Source organism: Acinonyx jubatus, chromosome A1 (assembly GCF_027475565.1).
Source record: "Acinonyx jubatus isolate Ajub_Pintada_27869175 chromosome A1, VMU_Ajub_asm_v1.0, whole genome shotgun sequence".
Classification (NCBI taxonomy): Eukaryota; Metazoa; Chordata; class Mammalia; order Carnivora; family Felidae; genus Acinonyx; species Acinonyx jubatus.
In genome coordinates, this window is record NC_069380.1 from 59,422,518 (window position 1) to 59,442,460 (window position 19,943).

The 19,943-nt window shown below is 35.0% G+C and overlaps 1 long non-coding RNA gene across 6 annotated transcripts in view; it reads right to left on the minus strand.

Moving 5' to 3' along the window:
• Nucleotides 1–13,301: 13,301 nt before the first annotated feature.
• LOC128314489 (uncharacterized) overlaps nt 13,302–19,943 on the minus strand; it is a 362,097-nt gene continuing 355,455 nt past the window's right edge. For 2 of the 6 annotated variants that reach the window (XR_008296207.1, XR_008296209.1), the window contains one exon: nt 13,303–14,115. This is a non-coding gene — a long non-coding RNA (uncharacterized LOC128314489). Of the gene's footprint in view, nt 14,116–19,943 lie in introns of all 6 variants that reach the window. The other 4 variants (XR_008296197.1, XR_008296198.1, XR_008296196.1 and 1 more) reach the window with 3 other exon arrangements.

Consider the following 19,943-nt stretch of genomic DNA (forward strand, 5'->3'; position numbering starts at 1 on the left):
ACTCTGCAGGACCAGGTCTAGAAAACGTGTGTGCTTTGGAAGTAAGAAACAGTGACAAACCTGTGATTCTCTTACCCTGGGATTGAAAGTCGCATTCCCTATCTACCAAGTGACTCAAGTTTCTTCAACTAGTCTGTGGCAGGACATCTTAAGAGATAAATATTAGATTCAATTATTTATGGAGAAGCATGAGGTGCTAATTGGGAAAATAAGGATCATTGTCTGTTTGTTACCAAACAGTTAAACAGAGAAAAAGGATTTTCTTTTGCTAACTCCTATTCCAGTTTGAGAAGACCCTGCTGATTTATTTTTGCCACTCCTATATTGCAAATGTCTGCTCAAAATGAAATTTAATTGTATATTTGATAAGAAAAAATAGGAAGGGGCACCTGGGTGGGCACCTGACTTCATGATCTTGAGCTCCAGTTATGATCTTAGGTTCATGACTTTGAGCCCCATATCAGGCTTTGTGATGACAGTGCTGAGCCTGCTTGATTGTCTCTCTCCTCTCTCTGCCCCATTCTCTCTCTCTCTTCTCAAAATAAATAAATAAACTTAAAAAAAACAGGAAAAGCATAATATAGGTATTTTTACCTTTGGTGGTAGGCTCACATGGACATAGCTCTAAACAATTACAAGAACTATTTTATTACACTTATACACTATGCTAGCCATGTTACAGATATTATCTTATTTAATACTTACACAACTCTGTATGACAGGTACTGCTATTTGTTAAAACCTGAGACTTAGGCATAAAACTATATGGCCAGTATCATATAATTAGAAATTGATAAAATCAGTATTGAATCAGACTTAAAAGACAAGTAGTTTGGTTACAGAAACCGTACTCTTAATCCTAAACATAATTTTGTGCCTTGTCAAAGGACTAGGCTGAAACTATTTTAAATGGATTCTGAGTAAAGTAAAATCTCCTTCACTATCAATCTTTTAAGCCCAAAAACCTTTTATTTGCTTGAGAACTGTGATTTTTGAAAATATATTTATTAACTTCAATAGGCTATCTTTGATTTGCATCAATAATTTTGGAAGAGATGCTATGGCTATAAATTGTGCAATTTCAAAATTAACCTTAGCAGATAGTGAGTAAAAACCATTTATTGAGTTTTTCTTGAAGGAGTGCAACGTTATGTAACTTTTGCCATGGCCTCTCTTTCCTAAGTTATTCACACAAAAGTGGAGGAATTACATAATTAAAAATTACATGATACCATAGAAAAGGACACTGAATTGATCCAAAATAATACAATGTTCTTTTCATAAGGTCTAAAGTTGTTTTACACCCACCAGCCTCCCTACCCCCATTTAACCTTCTCGTCTCTCCCTCTCATACATAAAGCATATGGTTCCATACAGCGGATGTATCCTTGCAGACGTTATGATGCTTTCCCACATTTTCAGAAAGAAATGTGTCACACTGTGTCACGTGAAGATTACTGATAACTGAAAATTAGAATGCAGACTTATATAAGGGAAAAATTAATTGGACATGAGTCAATAGTCCCTTAGAAATTCTATGGCTTTGGGAGGAGCCAAGGTGATGGAACAGCATGGAAGTTTTTTTTGTGTGTCTCGCATCCATGAAATACAGCCAGACCAACACTAAACCATCCTGCACACCTAGAAAACTGATCTGAGGATTAACACAACAATCTGCACAACCTGAACCACAGAATTAAGCAGGAATATGGCACAGAGAGGTGAACTTGGGGACTGAGAAGCCGCAGCAGGCAGGGAGGTGCTTTTGAGGCCAGAGAGAGGACAGAGATGGGGGGTGGTGAAAGAATATGGGAAAAGCACCCCTCCCCCAAAGCAGCTGGAGAGAAAGTGGAAAATTGGAAACATCCACAGGAACTAAACTAAAGAGGGAGAAAGAAGAAAAGAGAGGGTTTAAATTCCATTAAGACTGTAAACGGGGAGGGGGGTGTGCACCTTGGTGGTTCAGTCAGTTAAGCATCTGACTTCGGCTCAGGTCATGATCTCATGGTTCATGAGTTTGAGCCCCATGTTGGGCTCTGTGCTGACAGCTCAGAGCCTGGAACCTGCTTCAGAGTCTGTCTCCCTCTCTCTCTGCACGTCACCCCCCACCCCCCGCTCAAACTCTGTTTCTCTCTCACAAATAAACATTAAAAAAAAGACTGTAAAGAAGGGGAGCACAAAGTCTACAACTCCACAGCTCGATACCTGTCAGTGCTCTGGTGGGAAGGGTGAATCCCCAGGAGCAGAGTGGGGTCTGGGAGGTTCTCAGGCTGCACGGGGAAAAGAGGTTCCACTGCTGGAAGGACATTTGGTAGAGACTGTTGAAGCCACCTGATCCCAGCAGACCCCAGAGAATGGCCACATTCACTGGTGCTGGGGCAAGGTCGTTAGGGCGAAGCCTGGTGCCAGATGTGTGTTGTGATTTTCCATAATGCCTGAAATGCTGCTGCTTACACTATCTCATGAACTTTTTCTGGGGTGGGCTAGCACCTGGCCACAGTTTTGAGGCACTGGCAACAACAGGGTCCCACAAGCGTTCCTGGGTGCAGCTGGCATTCGGCCACTGCTCAGTGAAACTCTCCCACAGAGGGGTGGAATGGGTCAAAGCCGCAGTCCTTCAGAAGTAAGGGGCCGGCAAAAAGAGCCACATCTGAGACAAAACTCGGAAGAGAGGAAATCCCTGGGGCTTGGTCACAGACAGTGAAAAAGCAGGGAGTGGAAAAGGTGAAGATGCAGGATGGGTGCACGATTGCTGATTGGGGAAAACAGAGTTCCTATACTAGACACAGGGTAGCTGGGTGATACCATTGTTACCGCTCCCGTGCATGTGCATATGCACCTACAAGCACCACAACACTCCGTCCCAGGAGGCTGGCAGCGCCATCTAGTGGAGAATGGAGCATTGCACTGAGCCCCGCCCAACTTGGCCAACCTCACTCTTCAAGAACAAAAGTCTCACCACCTACTTAGTTTATGGACTATAAAGCACTTCATAGTCTGACTTCTAGGGGATAACAAAGTAATTTTAGTTGTTTTTCAATCTGTTAGCAGGTCCATATGTTCAATTTTCTTCCTTTTTTTTTTGTTTTGGTTTGGTTTTTACTCTTTTTCACTTCTTTTCTTTTTCTTGAATATACAAAGAGAAAAATCATTTTTATTTTCAATTTTTATTAAAAATATTTTTCTTTAATTTTTTTAGAATACTTTTTTATTTTTGTGTAAAGGTTTTCAAATTCTTTTTTACTTCCATCATTTTTTTAGTCTACTACAGTGTATTCTTCCATTTTTCAAATTTTCAAAGGATTTCCTTTTTAAAATTTTTTATTTTTTCTCTTTTTTGTTTCTTTTCTTTTTCTTGAAAACAGTAAGAAGAAAACTTAATTCTTACTTTCAATTTCTATTAAAATATTTTTCTTTAATTTTTTTCTACTCCATTGTTTACATTCATGTACATTTTTACAAATTCTATTACTCCCATCATCTCATTTTATTTTACTTCAGTGTATTAATTTTTTCAAAATCTCAAGGATATCCTTCCCCCCCCCTTTTTTTCTCTAATCTGTCAAACCACTTTCAACACCTACACAAAAACACATCTAGGATTTATCATTATTTATTTGATTTTGGTGGTTGTTTTAACTTTTTAATTTTAAAATTTTTTAACTTTAATTTTAACTTTAATTTTCTACCTCATTAATTCCTTTTCTCCCTTCAAAAGGACAAAATGAAGGAATTCACCACAAAAGAAAGAGCACAAAGAAATGACATCCAGGGACTTAACCAATAGAGTTACAACCAAGATGTCTGAACCAGATTTTAGAATCATGATAATAAAAATATGAGCTGGAGTAGAAAATAGGTTAGAATCCCTTTCTGCAGAGGTAAAAGAAGTAACAAATAGCCAGAATGAAATTAAAAATCCTATAACTGAGCTGCATTCATGGATGGATGCTGCAGTGGGAAGGATGGATGAGGCAGAGCAGAGAATCAGCAATATAGAGGACAAACTTATAGAGAATAATGAAGCAGAAAAAAAGAGGGAGATGCAGGCAAGAGCACGATTTAAGAGTTAGAGAAATCAGTGACTCATTACAAAGGAACAACATCAGAATCATAGGGGTCCCAGAAGAGGAAGAGAGAGAAATAGGGCTAGAAGGGTTATGTGAGTAAATCATAGCGGAAAACTTTCCTAACTTGGGGAAAGACACACACATCAAAATCCCAGAAGCACAGAGGACCCCCATTAGATTCAACAAAAACCAACCATCAACAAGGCATATCACAGTCAAATTCACAAAATTCTCAGACAAGGAAAGAATCCTGAAAACAGCAAAAGAAAAAAAGTCCCTAGCCTACAAGGGAAGACAGATCAGGCTCGCAACAGACCTGTCCACAGAAACTTGGCAGGCCAGAAAGGAGTGGCAGGATACATTCAATGTGCTGAATCAGAAAAACATGCAGCCAAGAATTCTTTATCCAGCAAGGCTGTCATTCAAAAGAGAAGTAGAGATTAAAGGTTTCCCAGACAAACAAAAATTAAAGGAGTTCATGACCACTAAATCAGCCGTGCAAAAAATTTTAAGGGGGACTCTCTGAGGGGAGAAAAGATTTAAAAATATATATATATATATATATGTGTGTGTGTGTGTGTGTGTATATATATATATATATGTATAGCAAAAGTAACACAGACTAGAAAAGACCAGAGAACACCACCAGAAACTCCAACACTACAAGCATCATAATGCAATGAATTCATGTCTTTCAGTACTCATTCTAAACGTCAGTGGACTCAATGCTCCAATCAAAAGACATAGGGTAACAGAATGGATAAGAAAACAAGATCCACCTATATGCTGTTTACAAGAGACCCACTTTAGACCAAAAGACACCTTCAGATTGAAAATAAGGGGATGGAGAACCATCTATCATGCTAATGGTCAACAAAAGATAGCCAGAGTAGTCATACTTATATCAGACAATCTAGACCTTAAAACAAAGACTGTATCAAAAGATGCAGAAGGGCATTATATCATAATCAAGGGGTCTATCCACCAAGAAGACCTAACAATTGTAAACATTTATGTGCCAAATGTGAGAGCACCCAAACATATAAATCAACTAATCACAAACAAAAACCCATCAATAGTAATACCATAATAGTAGGAGACTTCAACACCCCACTCACAGCAATGGACAGATCATCTAAATAAAAATTCAACAAGGAAACAATGACTTTGAATGACACACTGGACCAGATGGACTTCACAGATATATTCAGCACATTTCATCCTAAAGCAGCAGAATATACATTCTTCTCCAGTGCACATGGAACATTCTCCAGAACAGACCATATACTGGGACACAAATCAGCCCTAACTAAGTACAAAAAGATCAAGATCATACCGTGCATATTTTCAGACCACAACGCTATGAAACTCAAAATCAACCACAAGGAAAAATTTGGAAAGGGAACAAATACTTGGAGACTGAAGAACATCCTACTAAAGAACAAATGGGTTAACCAAGAAGTTAAAGAGGAAATTAAAAAGTAGATGGAAGCCAATGAAAATGATAACACCACAACTCAAAACCTCTGGGACCCAGCAAAGGCGGTCATAAGAGGAAAGTATATAGCAATCCAGGCCTTCCTAAAGAGGGAAGAAAGGTCTCAGATACACAACCTAACCTAATGCCTTAAGGAGCTGGAAAAAGAACAGCAAATACAACCCAAAACCAGCAGAAGACAGGAAAAAATAAAAATTAGAGCAGAAATTAATGCTATCGAACCCAGAAAACAGTAGAACAGATCAATGAAACCAGAAGCTGGTTCTTTGAAAGAATTAACAAAATTGATAAACGACTAGCCAGTTTGATCAAGAAGAAAAAGGTAAGGACCTAAATACATCAAATCAAGAATGAAAGAGGAGAGATCAGAACCAACACAGCAGAAATAAAAAAAAAAAAATAAGAAGAAAATATTTGAGCAATTATATGCCAATAAAATGGGCAATCTGGAAGAAATGGACAAATTCCTAGAAACATAAACACTACCAAACTGAAACAGGAAGAAATAGAAAATTTGAACAGACCCATAACCAGTAAGGAAATCGAATTAGTAATCAAAAATCTGCCAAAAAAAAAAGGGGGAGTCCAGGGCCAGATGGCTTTCCAGGGGAATTCTACCAATCATTTAAGGAAGAGTTAACACCTATTCTCTTGAAGGTGTTCCAAAAAATAGAAATGGAAGGAACACTTCCAAACTCTTTCTATGGAAGCCAGCATTAGCTTGATTCCAAAACCAGACAGAGACCCCACTAAAAAGGAGAACTATCGACCGATTTCCCTGATGAACATGGATGCAAAAATCCTCACCAAATATTAGCCAACCTGACTCAACAATACAGTTAAAAAATTATTCACCACAACCAAGTGGGAATTATCCCTGGGATGCAGGGCTGGTTCAATATCTGCAAAACAATTAACATGATTCATCACATCAAGAAAAGAAAACACAAGAACCATATGATCCTCTCAATAGATGCAGACAAAGCATTTGACAAAATACAGCATCCTTTCTTGATAAAAATGCTCAAGAAAGAAGGAATAGAAGGATAGTTCCTCGAGATCATAAAAGCCATATATGAATGACCAACGCTAAGATCATCCTCAATGGGGAAAAACTGACAGCTTTCCCCCTAAGGTCAGGAACAAGACAGGGATGTCCACTCTCACCACTGTTATTCAACGTATTATTGGAAGTCTTAGCCTCTGCAATCAGACAACGCAAAGAAATAAAAGGGATCCAAATCGGCCAGGAGGAGGTCAAACTTTCACTCTTCGCAGATGACATGTTACTCTATATGGAAAACCCAAAAGATTCCACAAAAAGACTGGTAGAATTAATTCATGAATTCAGCAAAGTTGCAGGATATAAAATCAACGCACAGAAATCGGTTGCATTCTTATACACCAACAATGAAGCGACAGAAAGAGAAATCAAGGAATCGATCCCATTTACAGTTGCACCAAAAACCATAAAATACCTAGGAATAAATCTCACCAAAGAGGTGAAAAATCTATATGCTGAAAACTATAGAAAGCTTAGGAAAGAAATTGAAAAACATGGAAAAAGATTCCATGCTCCTGGATAGGAAGAACAAATATTGTTCAAATGTCGAAACTACCCAAAGCAATCTACATATTCAATGCAATGCCTATCAGAGTAACACCAGAATTCTTCACAGAGTTAGAACAAATAATCCTAAAATTTGTATGGAACCAGAAAAGACCCCGAATAGCCAAAGCAATCTTGAGAAAGAAAATCATAGCAGGAGGCATCACAATCCCAGTCTTCAAGCTATACTACAAAGCTGTAATCATCAAGACAGTATGGTACTGGCACAACAACAGACACTCAGATCAATGGAACAGAATAGAGAGCCCAGAAAAGGACCCACAAACGTTTGGCCAACTCATCTTTGACAAAGCAGGGAAGAATATCCAATAAAATAAAGATGGTCTCTTCAGCAAGTGGTGCTGGGAAAACTGGACAGCGACATGCAGAAGAAAGAACCTGGACCACTTTCTTACACCATACACAAAAATAAGCTCAAAATGGATGAAAGACCTCAATGTAAGAGAGGAAGCCATCAAAATCTGAGGAGAAAGCAGACAACAACTTCTTTGGCCTTGGCCACAGCAACATCTTACTCAGGAAGTCTCTGGAGGCAAGGGAAACAAAAGAAAAAATCAACTACTGGGACCTCGTGAAAATTAAAACCTTCTGCACAGCAAAGGAAACAATCAGCAAAACTAAAAGCAAGCAACAGAATGGGAGAAGATATTTGCAAATGACATACCAGATAAAGGGTTAGTATCCAAAATCGATAAAGAACTTATCAAACTCAACACCCAAAAAACAAAGAATCCAGTGAAGAAATGGGCAAAAGACATGAATAGACATTTCTCCAAGGAAGACATCCAGACGGCCAAGTGACACATGAAAACATGCTCAACATCACTCATCATCAGGGAAATCCAAATCAAAACCACAATGAGATACCACCTTACACCTGTCAGAATGGCTAACATTAACAACTCAGGCAACAACAGATGTTGGCGAGGATGCAGAGAAAGAGGATCTCTTTTGCATTGTTGGTAGCAATGCAAGCTGGTGCGGCCACTCTGGAAAACAGTATGGAGGTTCCTCAAAAAACTAAAAATAGAATTCCCCTACCACCCAGCAATTGCACTACTAGGCATTTATCCAAGGGATACAGGTGTGCTGTTTCAAAGGGACACGTGCACCCCCATGTTTATAGCACGAGCAACAGTAGCCAAAGTATGGAAAGAGCCCAAATGTCCATCGATGGATGAATGGATAGGGAAGATGTGGTATATATACAATGGAGTATTACTCGGTAATCACAAAGAACGAAATCTTGCCATTTGCAACTACGTGGATGAAATTGGAGGGTTATATGCTAAGTGAAATTAGTCAGAGAAAGACAAAAATTATAGGACCCACTCATATGAGAACTTTGAGACAAAACCTATGAATAAAGGAAGGAAAACAAAAATAATATAAAAACAGGGAGGGGAACAAAACAGAAGAGACTCATAAATATGGAGAACAAGCTAAAGGTTACTCGAGGGGTTGTAGGAGGAGGGATGGGCTAAATAGGTAAGGGGCACTAAGGAATCTACTCCTGAAATCACTGTTTCACTATATATAAACTAATTTGGATGTGAATTTTAAAAAAATTAAAAATAAAATTTAAAAATGTAAACATAATCTTTCATGATACAAAAAAAAAAAAAAGAAATATGGCTTTTCCTTTTCTTCCCTGTCCAATTCTTCAGGACTTCCCATTTCTCCTTTATTAAGTACTGAATGCTGAGTATGCTGGCCACACTGCCATTGGTACTGCTCTCTTGAGGGACTCAGGTTTAGTAGAGAATAAACATATAAGCAAATACATTGCAAAAGAGGGTAAATTGTTCTACATAAAAAAAAATATTGCACAGTGGGTTTTCGATTGTACTTCCTAGCCCTTCAATAAGGAGGTGATTTTCTCAATCAGCATTGTTTGGCAAGTGAGGACCAATGTAAAGAAATAAAAGGATGTGTTTTTAATTGAAAGATGCCATTTAAATAGTTGTATTTTTGATTCTAAAAACTAAGAAATAAATTTCACCACCTTCCAAATTGGAAGCAGATGATTTGGTCAGGCAAATCTAAAGGAGAAGTTTAAAAAATCTTACTTTATAAAAATACATATACCATGTTTTCCATTTCAATGATTATTCTAATGGAGAAATCTTGATGATGTTTAATAAATTAAATTCCATTACCAACATTTACATAGCACTGCACATTTATGATGACATTCTTTCTGAAACATTTTAAAGAGAACTAATTAAATAATTTTACATTTTCACTGAAGTTTAGTTATTTCAAAGCAATTGACTTCACAATGTTTATAGCAAGTTAGTGAAGACCAATTCTAACTAGGACCAGTCTCCTAATGATCAATTCTGTGTGCTTCCCGTGAAACTAGGGCAATACTGGAGTTTTTTATTTCAAATTCTTTTAAACATAATGCCATATGTATTAGTTTGCCTTCACAAAGTACCACAAACTGGATCGCTTAACCAACATAAATTTATTGTCTCACAGTTCAAAGATGTTACCAGGGTTGGCTTCTTCTAATGGCTGAAAGGGAAGGATATGTTCCAGGCCTTTCTCCTTCACTTGTAGATGGCTGCCTACATGCACACAAGGTGTTCTCTTGTACATGTGCCTGTGCACAAATTTGCCCCTCTGATTTGGGCCCACCCTATATACCTGACCTTAACGAGTTACATCCCCAACATCCCATTTCCAAACAAGGTCATTTTCTGAGGTCTTGAGAGTTAAAACTTCAACACTTAATTTGAAGGTGGGGGGGGGGGACTCTGTTTAACCCATAACAGTATCAAGTTTTGTAATTCAGGCCTGTATTTTAAAAAATGTTGGAATAAATTAAAAATAACGTCATGATCTTTGGATCTTCAGCTTCTCAACATATGAACAACAAATGAGTATTTTTACAAACAGAACGTGCTTTTGACCATCTGTAAAAGATCATAGTGTTCTGCAGTAGTTAGGCAGGAGCAAGGAGGAATAACGCAGATATGGCCACCCCTTTGGAGCCACCCCTGAGGATTAACAGCCACAAGTTCAGAGACACCTCTAAGAGCTAATAACAGGAAAATCCTAGTCACAGAGGTGGTTCAAAAGCCACAAGGGGACTTCTAAGAGCTGAGCATGAACACAAAGGTGCAACTGGCCCTTAAGTACCTTTAAGGTCACAACAAAAGCCCATTAGACACTCATAAATACACAACATATAAATAAAGACAACTATGACAGAAGGTGTCATAGGTAGGTGCATGCACAGAAGCCAAAATTTTATATAACCACCAGTTGTCAATCAAAAATGCCAATCAAAGCCAAATTTAAGCATGCCCAAAATGGGCTTACAAGGATTCAGCTAGAGCCTCTCAGTGACATTGCCACTCTTTTTCCAGCAGTGGCCCACTTTCACACTTGAAATGCACTATACTTATCTATTCAATAAACTCTATCTTCCCATTCTGGTCTTGGGTCCCTAATTCTTTGGTGCATCTGGGACAAGAACTGAGTGACCCCCATAACAATAAGTCTTCCCCCACAACACTCTCCCTTGTACCCATGTGTGCAACCAGTAGTTTAGACCTGATTTAATATGCAGTATAATACAAAAGGGTCTTGTTATGCTTTGTGTCTGTGTTGGGTGAAGGGAGAGAGAGGTAGTCGGGGTTATCTCGGATTTGCTGAGTGAACACATTACTTTTCATTTAGTTTTGGCTCTGGCAGATTATTTCCAAGACTATTTCCAGATCATTACCCTCAAAGTATTCTATATGAGATACTTTGTCTATTCTCACCCCACCTAACCCCCAAACTCAGAATTTGCAGACTATACAATGTGAAGTACAAAACAAACAATAGTTTTAGGTATAAATTAAACCTCTGTCCATGCAGTTCTAGTTATTTTTGGAGTTTCTACTATATTGACTTTACCGTCCAAGTTGTAGAAACCTTTATCTTTGGCAACATATCTTTCAGGGTAGAGGATGAAGCTCTAAAAAGGCCAAGTGGAGGATAGCAGAGGCTGCAAGCACCCTGGAGTGTGCACCAGGGCTGAAGCCCTTTCTCCTCTCTGTCTGACTTGCTGAGAAAGACAGCTTTGTTCAGTCTGAGGGATGTAGTCAGTTTCCTGACTTCCTCCCAGTTTATGACTCTTCTTAACATTTTGTTTATCATTGTATTCAATATTATTTTTAGATATTTTTCTTTTATTTTTCAATTTAATGTCTCCATGATCACCTTTTTCTATAAATTTTTTCATATATGTAATGTTTTAAAAATAGTTTTTATTACAACTTAATCTAAAATTAAGACAAACTACAAAATAAAAACATTTTCCCAGGCTCTTCCATGTGGCATGTAGTCATCATGCTGACCTTAATTCAAGGTATTTAAAATTAAGCATAAACTTTATGACTGGACATTACATTATCTCAGGGCTGAATGTGTGCATAACATGACATGGATTGATTTGAACTCATGATCTCATGTTCTAGAGCCCAGAGTTCTAGAGTCAGCGATGAACTTGAAACCTTACACATTCACTAAGTTTTTACTAGGGGCAAATTGCTAAAGTTCTCCAGATTTAGTTCTCTTCCCTGCAATATGAAGATAATAATGATTACCTCATAAGTTTGTGCAGGAGTTGAGAGATGACAAATGTAAAGTGGCTTAAATATTGTTTGTTTTCTGTAAGTGATTAATAAGATCGTCACCATTATTGTGTACACAGAAGTGTCAAAAGTTTTTCTCTCCATCTTCTCAATACAAGCCATTTAAGAAGATTTTCTTTAGGAACAATCACTTTTATACCATCTCCAGACATATAAATTATCTTGTTAAATTTCATTTTTATTTCAAAGGCCTGATCTTAGCTTGCTTTCTTAAAAACCTAATGACTGAATATTTTTCTCTCTGAGCCTCAGGTTACACATCTATAAAATGGGGATAAAAATCACGTCTAACAGGACTACCGGGACTGGTTTTCAAAGTAAATTATAAAGCATGAATATAAATGGCCAGTTTTGTACCAATATTATCAAAACAACATGTTATCAAAGACAAATTGAGGAACAGATGCAGCCAGACTTACCCAGAAATATTGAGAAAAATGTATTTACCTACTTAGCTAGCAGGCATAAATTAATAGGTCAGTGGAAGCTATCCACCAATCACTGAGATTTCATCAGGTATTATTCTAGTAGATTTGATGTAGGTTTGCATTGCAATTCAAGTCATGTGTGATTATCTGTGTAACTGTGATCATTTCAAAGTTAATTGTTTTAAAATGAACTTTAATCTCTCATATTACTTTTTTCAATGTATAAATGGTTACCAAACAAAGGGGTACACATCTGAGCCTTGCCCAATTTACATATCAGGCTTAGAATCTTGAGTCACTGTATACATCACTCTAGTCTATAGATAGATAGATAGGCAGATAGATGGATAGGTAGATAGATAGATATAAAGTTTACTATCCTTTAAAAATAGATGCTATTGTGTTTTTAATATGCAAGACTACATCAAGTTATTTTTATTGTAGACTGAGACTTTGGAGAACGTACCTTCTTAAAAACTAGAAAGTCAAATTTACTTAATGAGTAGAATTGCTATTAAATACATGTTTCTTCTTCATATGTAATTTAAATTAGTTTTCAAAATCTATTAACAGTTCTACAATAGCATTTCTTAGTTATATACATACTCCGTGATCCTTGAAGATAAGCTGTGATTGATGCAGGAATTAAATGCAAAAATCTCTGGGAAACATTTGTGAAAAATGATTATATATTTACAATTACTTTATTAACCTATGATATGTTTTTTATTGAGCAAGAATAGTTTTCCAGGTTTCAAAAAGAAGGATTAGAAACTGGTATCAAATACAGCTTATTTTATATAGATATAGATATAGATATTGATAGATATAGATATAGATATAGATATAGATATAGATATAGATATAGATATAGACATAGATATAGGTTTTATCTATCTATCTATCTATCTATCTATCTATCTATCTATCTATGCAGTATGACAACTGTGAGAATCAATGAGATTTCAGAACAAAAGGATGGAGAACCAGCTCATAGTAAGAGTACTAAAGTAAGAGCTTTGTTATTAACAAAAGAAAAGAGATGTAGTTTAGATGGCTTATAAAATTAGGTCAGTTCATTTGTTAATTGCTTTTTCTTTTAAAAGGTGTTTTGGGAGAGTTTAATATAAAAGTTATTTTAAGAATAAAATGCCTTTTTTCTCCCATTCTCATATTTGATCATTAAAATTTTTAGTATCAAGGGAAACACCATACTGCACTTTGAATCAGTTAAATTGTATGAATAAATTATCTGTAACAAAGAGCTCCCATGTTTCTAGACATAATATCTGTCAAGTTAATGAATTCCAAAATAAAAGATGGTTTGGAATATATATTATAGGCTACTTATTTTCTCTTGTTTTTCAGCAGTCTGCATTGGTTATTCAGATAAGTAGGCCCAGCATGTAATGAATTGTTTTGGAATTTGCCTTAGCATGTTTAATTGACATGCTGAAGAACAGTATTAATCTTCTGCTACAATTATTAAAAATAATCATGAATGATAAATGTGAAAACGCAAATGTAGATGTTTATATTGGTACCTTCTCAAAGATACCCTATATAAAAACATTTAGTATTAACGATATAACGTCTATCATGAAAACCCATATTGTGGTGATATCATTATAATGAAGAAATTAAAAGATGGAAAATAACTAAATCCATGTATAATATCTATCTCTAAGTTTACTAAATTGTAATTCATATTATGTGTTTAGTAATATATCTGCTTTCAGTAGTTCCTCACTTTTGGTCTTTAATCTTCATGCTGCCAGGGACTCTGTTTGCTTTATCCTCTGTGGTGCATCCCACTCACATGGATTAGGACCTGTCACTAAATAAATACACAATAAACGGCAATTGATAATTAACAATTCCATCGTTACAAAGTTGAACAAAAGATTTATAGAATATTAAATATGAACAAGTTAACTGTTAATAAAACTATTTATTAGCATTAATTGAAACTTTAATAAACTGCAGTTATTTAGGAATATACATCATATTTTGTAATATATACATATTTTCAAATTTTAGCCATAAATTACAATGCATAGAAAATGCATTTGGAATTAAAAATAAGATTTATTATTGACCTTAGACTTGGCTCATTTTGTGCTATGTCTCTTTTTGGCTCTTGTTACTCCTCTAATTATAGATAATAGAAAATAACATGGTTATTTTTATCACAAAGGTGGCTTCTCTAGTTATTTTTGTCTTTTAAGTGACAGATATTTTGTACTGTCTAAATGGGAATGAACTGTCTTAGGAATTAGTGAGCTCTTTTTACTGGAACTATAAAAAATAAAGCTGGGAAATATAGAATTATCTCCTGGATATGCTGAAAGAGGATTCATACATTAAATATGAAATGCTATAGAAAATGGTTTTCAAACTGTAGTCTATGAATTTGTAGGGACTCTTTTCTGGTTGCAAAGCGACCTCTGGGGTAATGAAGGAAAAGCCAAGCAGAGGTGCTCTGGGGCCTGCATTTATGTTTTAGGCAGAGCATATTGATGTTAACTATTTTATGTATTGGGGTTCCATAAAGGATTTATTTACCCTGAGGAAAGTAGTGCTTGGCTATTTAAGCTTAATAGAATATTAAAGACTCTTGGAGGTCCTTTTAAATTTGAGGTTCCATAATTTCATAGATGCACAAAATAAAGGTACCATTTGGTTGTACACACAAGCTATTATTATCACTTTCCTCTTTGAGCATATATTCCCCTCTCTGATGGAGAATTATATTACTCCTCTCCAGTGAATCATAGAAAATTTAGGGCTTGATAACACTGTGAACTTGAAAGTTTTTTTGAAAATATCTACGTGGCTGTATTCATAGAAATATTACATATGTGTACAGTAGATTATGTATAAGAATAAGTTATCATAAAATATATACAGTATTCAGTAAAACATAGAAATATATATGTATATACTTGGCAATGAATGAAAATATATTTTAAAAGGGTAATAAGGAATTTTAAAAAAGTAAAGTAATTATTCAATACCTCCTATTAAAGGCAATATGTGGAAATGCTATTCATTTTTAATAGTTGGTTTTTGAACAATTTTGAAATTATAGAAAAGTAATAAGTAAAACACAAATATTTGTTCTTAAAATTTTGAGAGTATATTGCTAAGCTGATGCCCTATCACCCCCCAAATTCTTAAATATGTATCTCCTGTAATCATGTACATGGATCTCACATAACCACAATACAAGTCAAAATCTGATAATTAACATTGATACACCATATCCATTTAATCCTTAAATCCCACTCAAATTTTGTCAATTATCCTTATATTGTTCTTTGCAGCAAACTGATCAGGTTCAGAACCATTCATGGCATTCACTTGTCATGACTGTAGTTTCCCTTCAACTAGAATAGTTCTCGGTGTTTCTTTGAATTACATGATCTTAAAACTTTCGAAGAATAAGAAAATCATTTTGTAGAATGTTTCTAAATCTGAGTTTGCCTGATGCTACCTCATGATCATCTATACATGATTATCTTTTCCAGGAATATCACAGAAGCTATGCCACATTTTCTTAGTGCCCTATTAGGTGGCATGTGGTTTTTTTTTTTCTTATATTGATGATGATCACTTTGATTGGTTGATTAAGGAGGTATCCAACAGAATTCTCCATTGTAGAGTTTCTCATTTTCTCTTTTACAATCGACAGTTATTTTGTAGACAGGTATAATGAAACAATGTAAATAGCCAAGTTCCCCATTGAACTTTTGATCTATTCTATTTGTTTATTTATATCAAAATGGGCTCATGAGTGTTATTTTATTCAATGAGTTAAAATCATTTAATATTATTTCTTTGGCCAGAAGAAGATCCCCTTTAACTGTATCAAATTTTGTAATCTCTCATACTGGTCAAGTTCTGTCACTCAGCTCTGGTAATCATCTCTAGCCCTCTGTGCCTTCTCAGCTCAGACCATAAGTCTGCATGCCCTTGGCACCTTCAGTCACTCCATAGTTCTGGGACTGAATTGCTTAGAATGGTAAAGGGAAAAATAGGAAAGGAAAGAGGGAAAGAAACAATATTTTTATTTTTATTATTCAAAATGCCATTTTGTTGTTGATTTAGAAATTTCAATACTTTTTAGAGTGTTCTCCAGTTCTTTTAGAAAACAGTGATTATGATGGCAATGGCAGTAGAGGTGTGTCTATATGTGGGTGCATTTTCTCCAATGAGTAGGTGTATCACAATGAAAAATATTCTCTTACTGGTATTTATAGAGAACTAAAATTTGAAGAAAAAAAAACAGGAAAATACCACTGCGGAGTCAAATCAGAAATATTAGCCATCTATCTACTGTTCCTATGGTAATAGAACCCTATTCCCACTCATAGTCTAAAAACATTAGAATCATTTTTGAATTCTCTCTCTCCTTTATCACTTGCAAAACTCTATTGGCTTCACATCTGCAATATTTTATATTTACTTTTTCATTTACTTCCTGTGTTCTCCTTTTGAGCCTTCTTTGCCCCAGTTTGCTGCAATCCTGCAAAACTGGTCTTTCCCCTACAACCTTTATGCCTTTATACTACACTGTGCTGCTAGATTAATTATCTTCTACTTCCCATTGCCAGGAAGATAAAGGCATTCAACAGCTTCTAGGATCTCTTTTCTAACTCAGCTTTTCAATCTTTTCTTTTCCTCCCTTATCTTTTAAAATTGGTCACTCCAGCCAAAGAAAAGACATATTGTTCCTTTTGGAAACTCTTGGATTTCCAAATCTGTACCTTTTCATTTTCTTTCACACATGGCACTCTCTTTTTTAATGTTCCACTGACTCACCTCTTCCGTAGCAGTTGGGGCCTAGGTCAAATTAACCTCCTCTGTGAAATGTTACATGACTTCCCTGGGTCATCCAGCTACATCTTTGTAACCAAATTACATATATTATTTCCTACTATGTGTTTTATTTTTTAACTTATAAATCACTTTACCTTTACAATGTGCCAAACACTATTCTAAGTGCTTTACAAATATTAATTTGTCAAAACTAGCCTATCATATAGGTATTATTGTTAATCTAATTTTAAAGATTGGAAAACCAATCCACAGAGTTTTTAAGCAATTCAAACCTGCTTGGTTTGATTATTGAGACAATGTATTTAATTTTTATGCAGTGTTGCTGTTGTTACTTTTTTATAACTTTAACTCTTTTACAAATATGTAAAGGGAAAACCTATGTCAGTCTCCCGACTCCCCCCATGGAACCTAGCTCATTGCATTTCATTTATAAGGCATCCTATAAATATTTGTTTAATAAGCAAAAGTGTTAACATTTATTGATCATATATTATTGAGAGGTTTTTTAGTAAGAGTAATTTAGTAATAGTTATTTAGTAATTTAGTAATAGTAAGAGTAATTTAGTAATAGCAAGAGTAATTACTATTACTATTAATTTGTATTTATTAGTTTATTTAATCCCTCAGTAACCTACACATTCGGTTCATTAGAACATTTTAAAGATTAAGAAACGTATCTGAAAAAGGCTCAAGCCACTTATTTTTTCACTATCTGCACTAGGATGTATAAATTAGAAACATTTGAATATGTGATCTTTAAGTGATTTGACAGGTTAAATAGATTCTTTTATTTTAAATTGGCAACAGCCCAGCTTCATAAATCAGGGAATGTTATCCCTATTTATGAACGGGAGAAAACAGTTCAGAGAAGTTGGCTAAACTGACCAGGATCACACATTTAAAATAAGCATGTCTTGGATTTTAAGTCATTTTCTGCCTCTCAAATCTGCAAACTTCACTTTGCCCTTTCAACTCTCACATTTACTCCATGAAAGAATAAAGTAATGAAGAAAGAATTGTGTTCTCACATGCCCTCCTCAAATTACCCTTTGGGAAACAAAGACCAGAACATGAGTAATTCATTAGCAGCTAAGGAAAACATTTCACCAGGTTCATGGAAAAAAATGTAGTCTCTACAGAGTACAATAATGGGAAACTGTCTTGCCTCCTACTGAAGACCAGGTCTGTAACAAATAGGCAAGTGGCAGACTTCTATGAGAAGCTTGAGCAAATGTTTTCTACACCACTGAGCATATTAGTCGTAAAAGCAGTGAAAAGAAGTTATATACAAAATAATAAAGTAGCTGTGAAGATGTGATTGGTTTATATCATCTATTTCTCAGAATTTTGTCTAACTAGGCAATTTAATTTCTGAACAGGGAATACCTCTGCACTTCCCCAAAGATAATCTTTGGAAAAAGAAAGAGCATACCCAGGCAATCAATTTAATAGTTAAAGAAGAATGAGGAAGGAAAGTAACAATGCAGCATAAATAATGAACTTGGGTTGTAAACTTTATAAACTTAATACCTGTCATAAATGAAAAAATAAAATTAAGGTTGTGGCTTAAGAGAATTTAAGAACACAATATCAATCTTTTACAAGTATTAAAAATAATTTAACACTTCATCAATAGTAGTTATTTTTAGCATATATTCTGCCCAAAGTCAGAGGCTTATGACACACTCCCATTAAAATCACTTCTCTTAATGAGGTAAACCTCATTTAGGTGTGAAAGAGGCTAGAATCATTGTTGTATATTTTCAATGGAGAGAGATTGACATTACATTTGTGTCTACCTTTTCTCTATCTTTAAAATTGAAAAAAAAAACAAAACAACTCAGTTAATGTTTATTTGGGAAAGAAGCCTTTCCTTATCCTGAACAATCTTACTCTCAAATCTAACCAGGTGCTTCTTCCCATGCTCACATGACCCCTTTTACACAATGAGAATGTTTCCTCATTTTTTGCTGTCCAAACATACTACATTGATTATTTTTGTACCTATATTGTGATGAACACGAGTAAAAATATATATAATTTTCCAACAGGTAGAACTGCAAGAACAAAAAAATCTGACCATTTAAAAATTTTAATAGATAGTTAAAATGTTTTTTCAAATATATTTCCTTATATTCTAGTCAAGTACATAAAAGTGCCATTTTAAACTCCCTCAACAATATTAAATAAGATATAAGCATATTTTTACTTTTAAAGATCTATTGAATGACCAACTATATCTCCATACTTTTTTTTCAAATATTTATTTAAAATCTAGTCAACATATCATGTATTATTGGTGTCAGGAGTGATTCATCACTTAACATATAATACACAGTGCTCAAAACAATCTCCATATTGTTTTAAATTCTATTGCCTAGATTGTTAATTAAGTTAAATATTTTAAAAATATTTATCATTGAATTATATTTCTTCTTTGGAGAAGTGTTTGTTTACATATTGTACTCAGTATTCTTTTGAATTACTTGTCTTTTCCATGATTTTTCCAGCTATCTTTGTAATTCCTAGATATTTCTACTCATAATTTACATATACTACAATTATTTTCTGACTTTTTAATTTAAAAAGACAATTATATATTGTATAAAAAGACATCGCTTTGTCTTTTCATTATAATATTTATGTGTCTTAGTCATTTATCTTGTCATCTTGTTGTGTTGAGTAAATGGAGGAGTGTAACTGCTTGAAACCATAATGTGAAAATGACACTGCTTATAGAGATTGTATTTGGCATATTTGGGGGGTAAAAAGAAATCATTATTCCATAATAAAAAGTGGTTTTTCAAAAAGTGATATAACTTC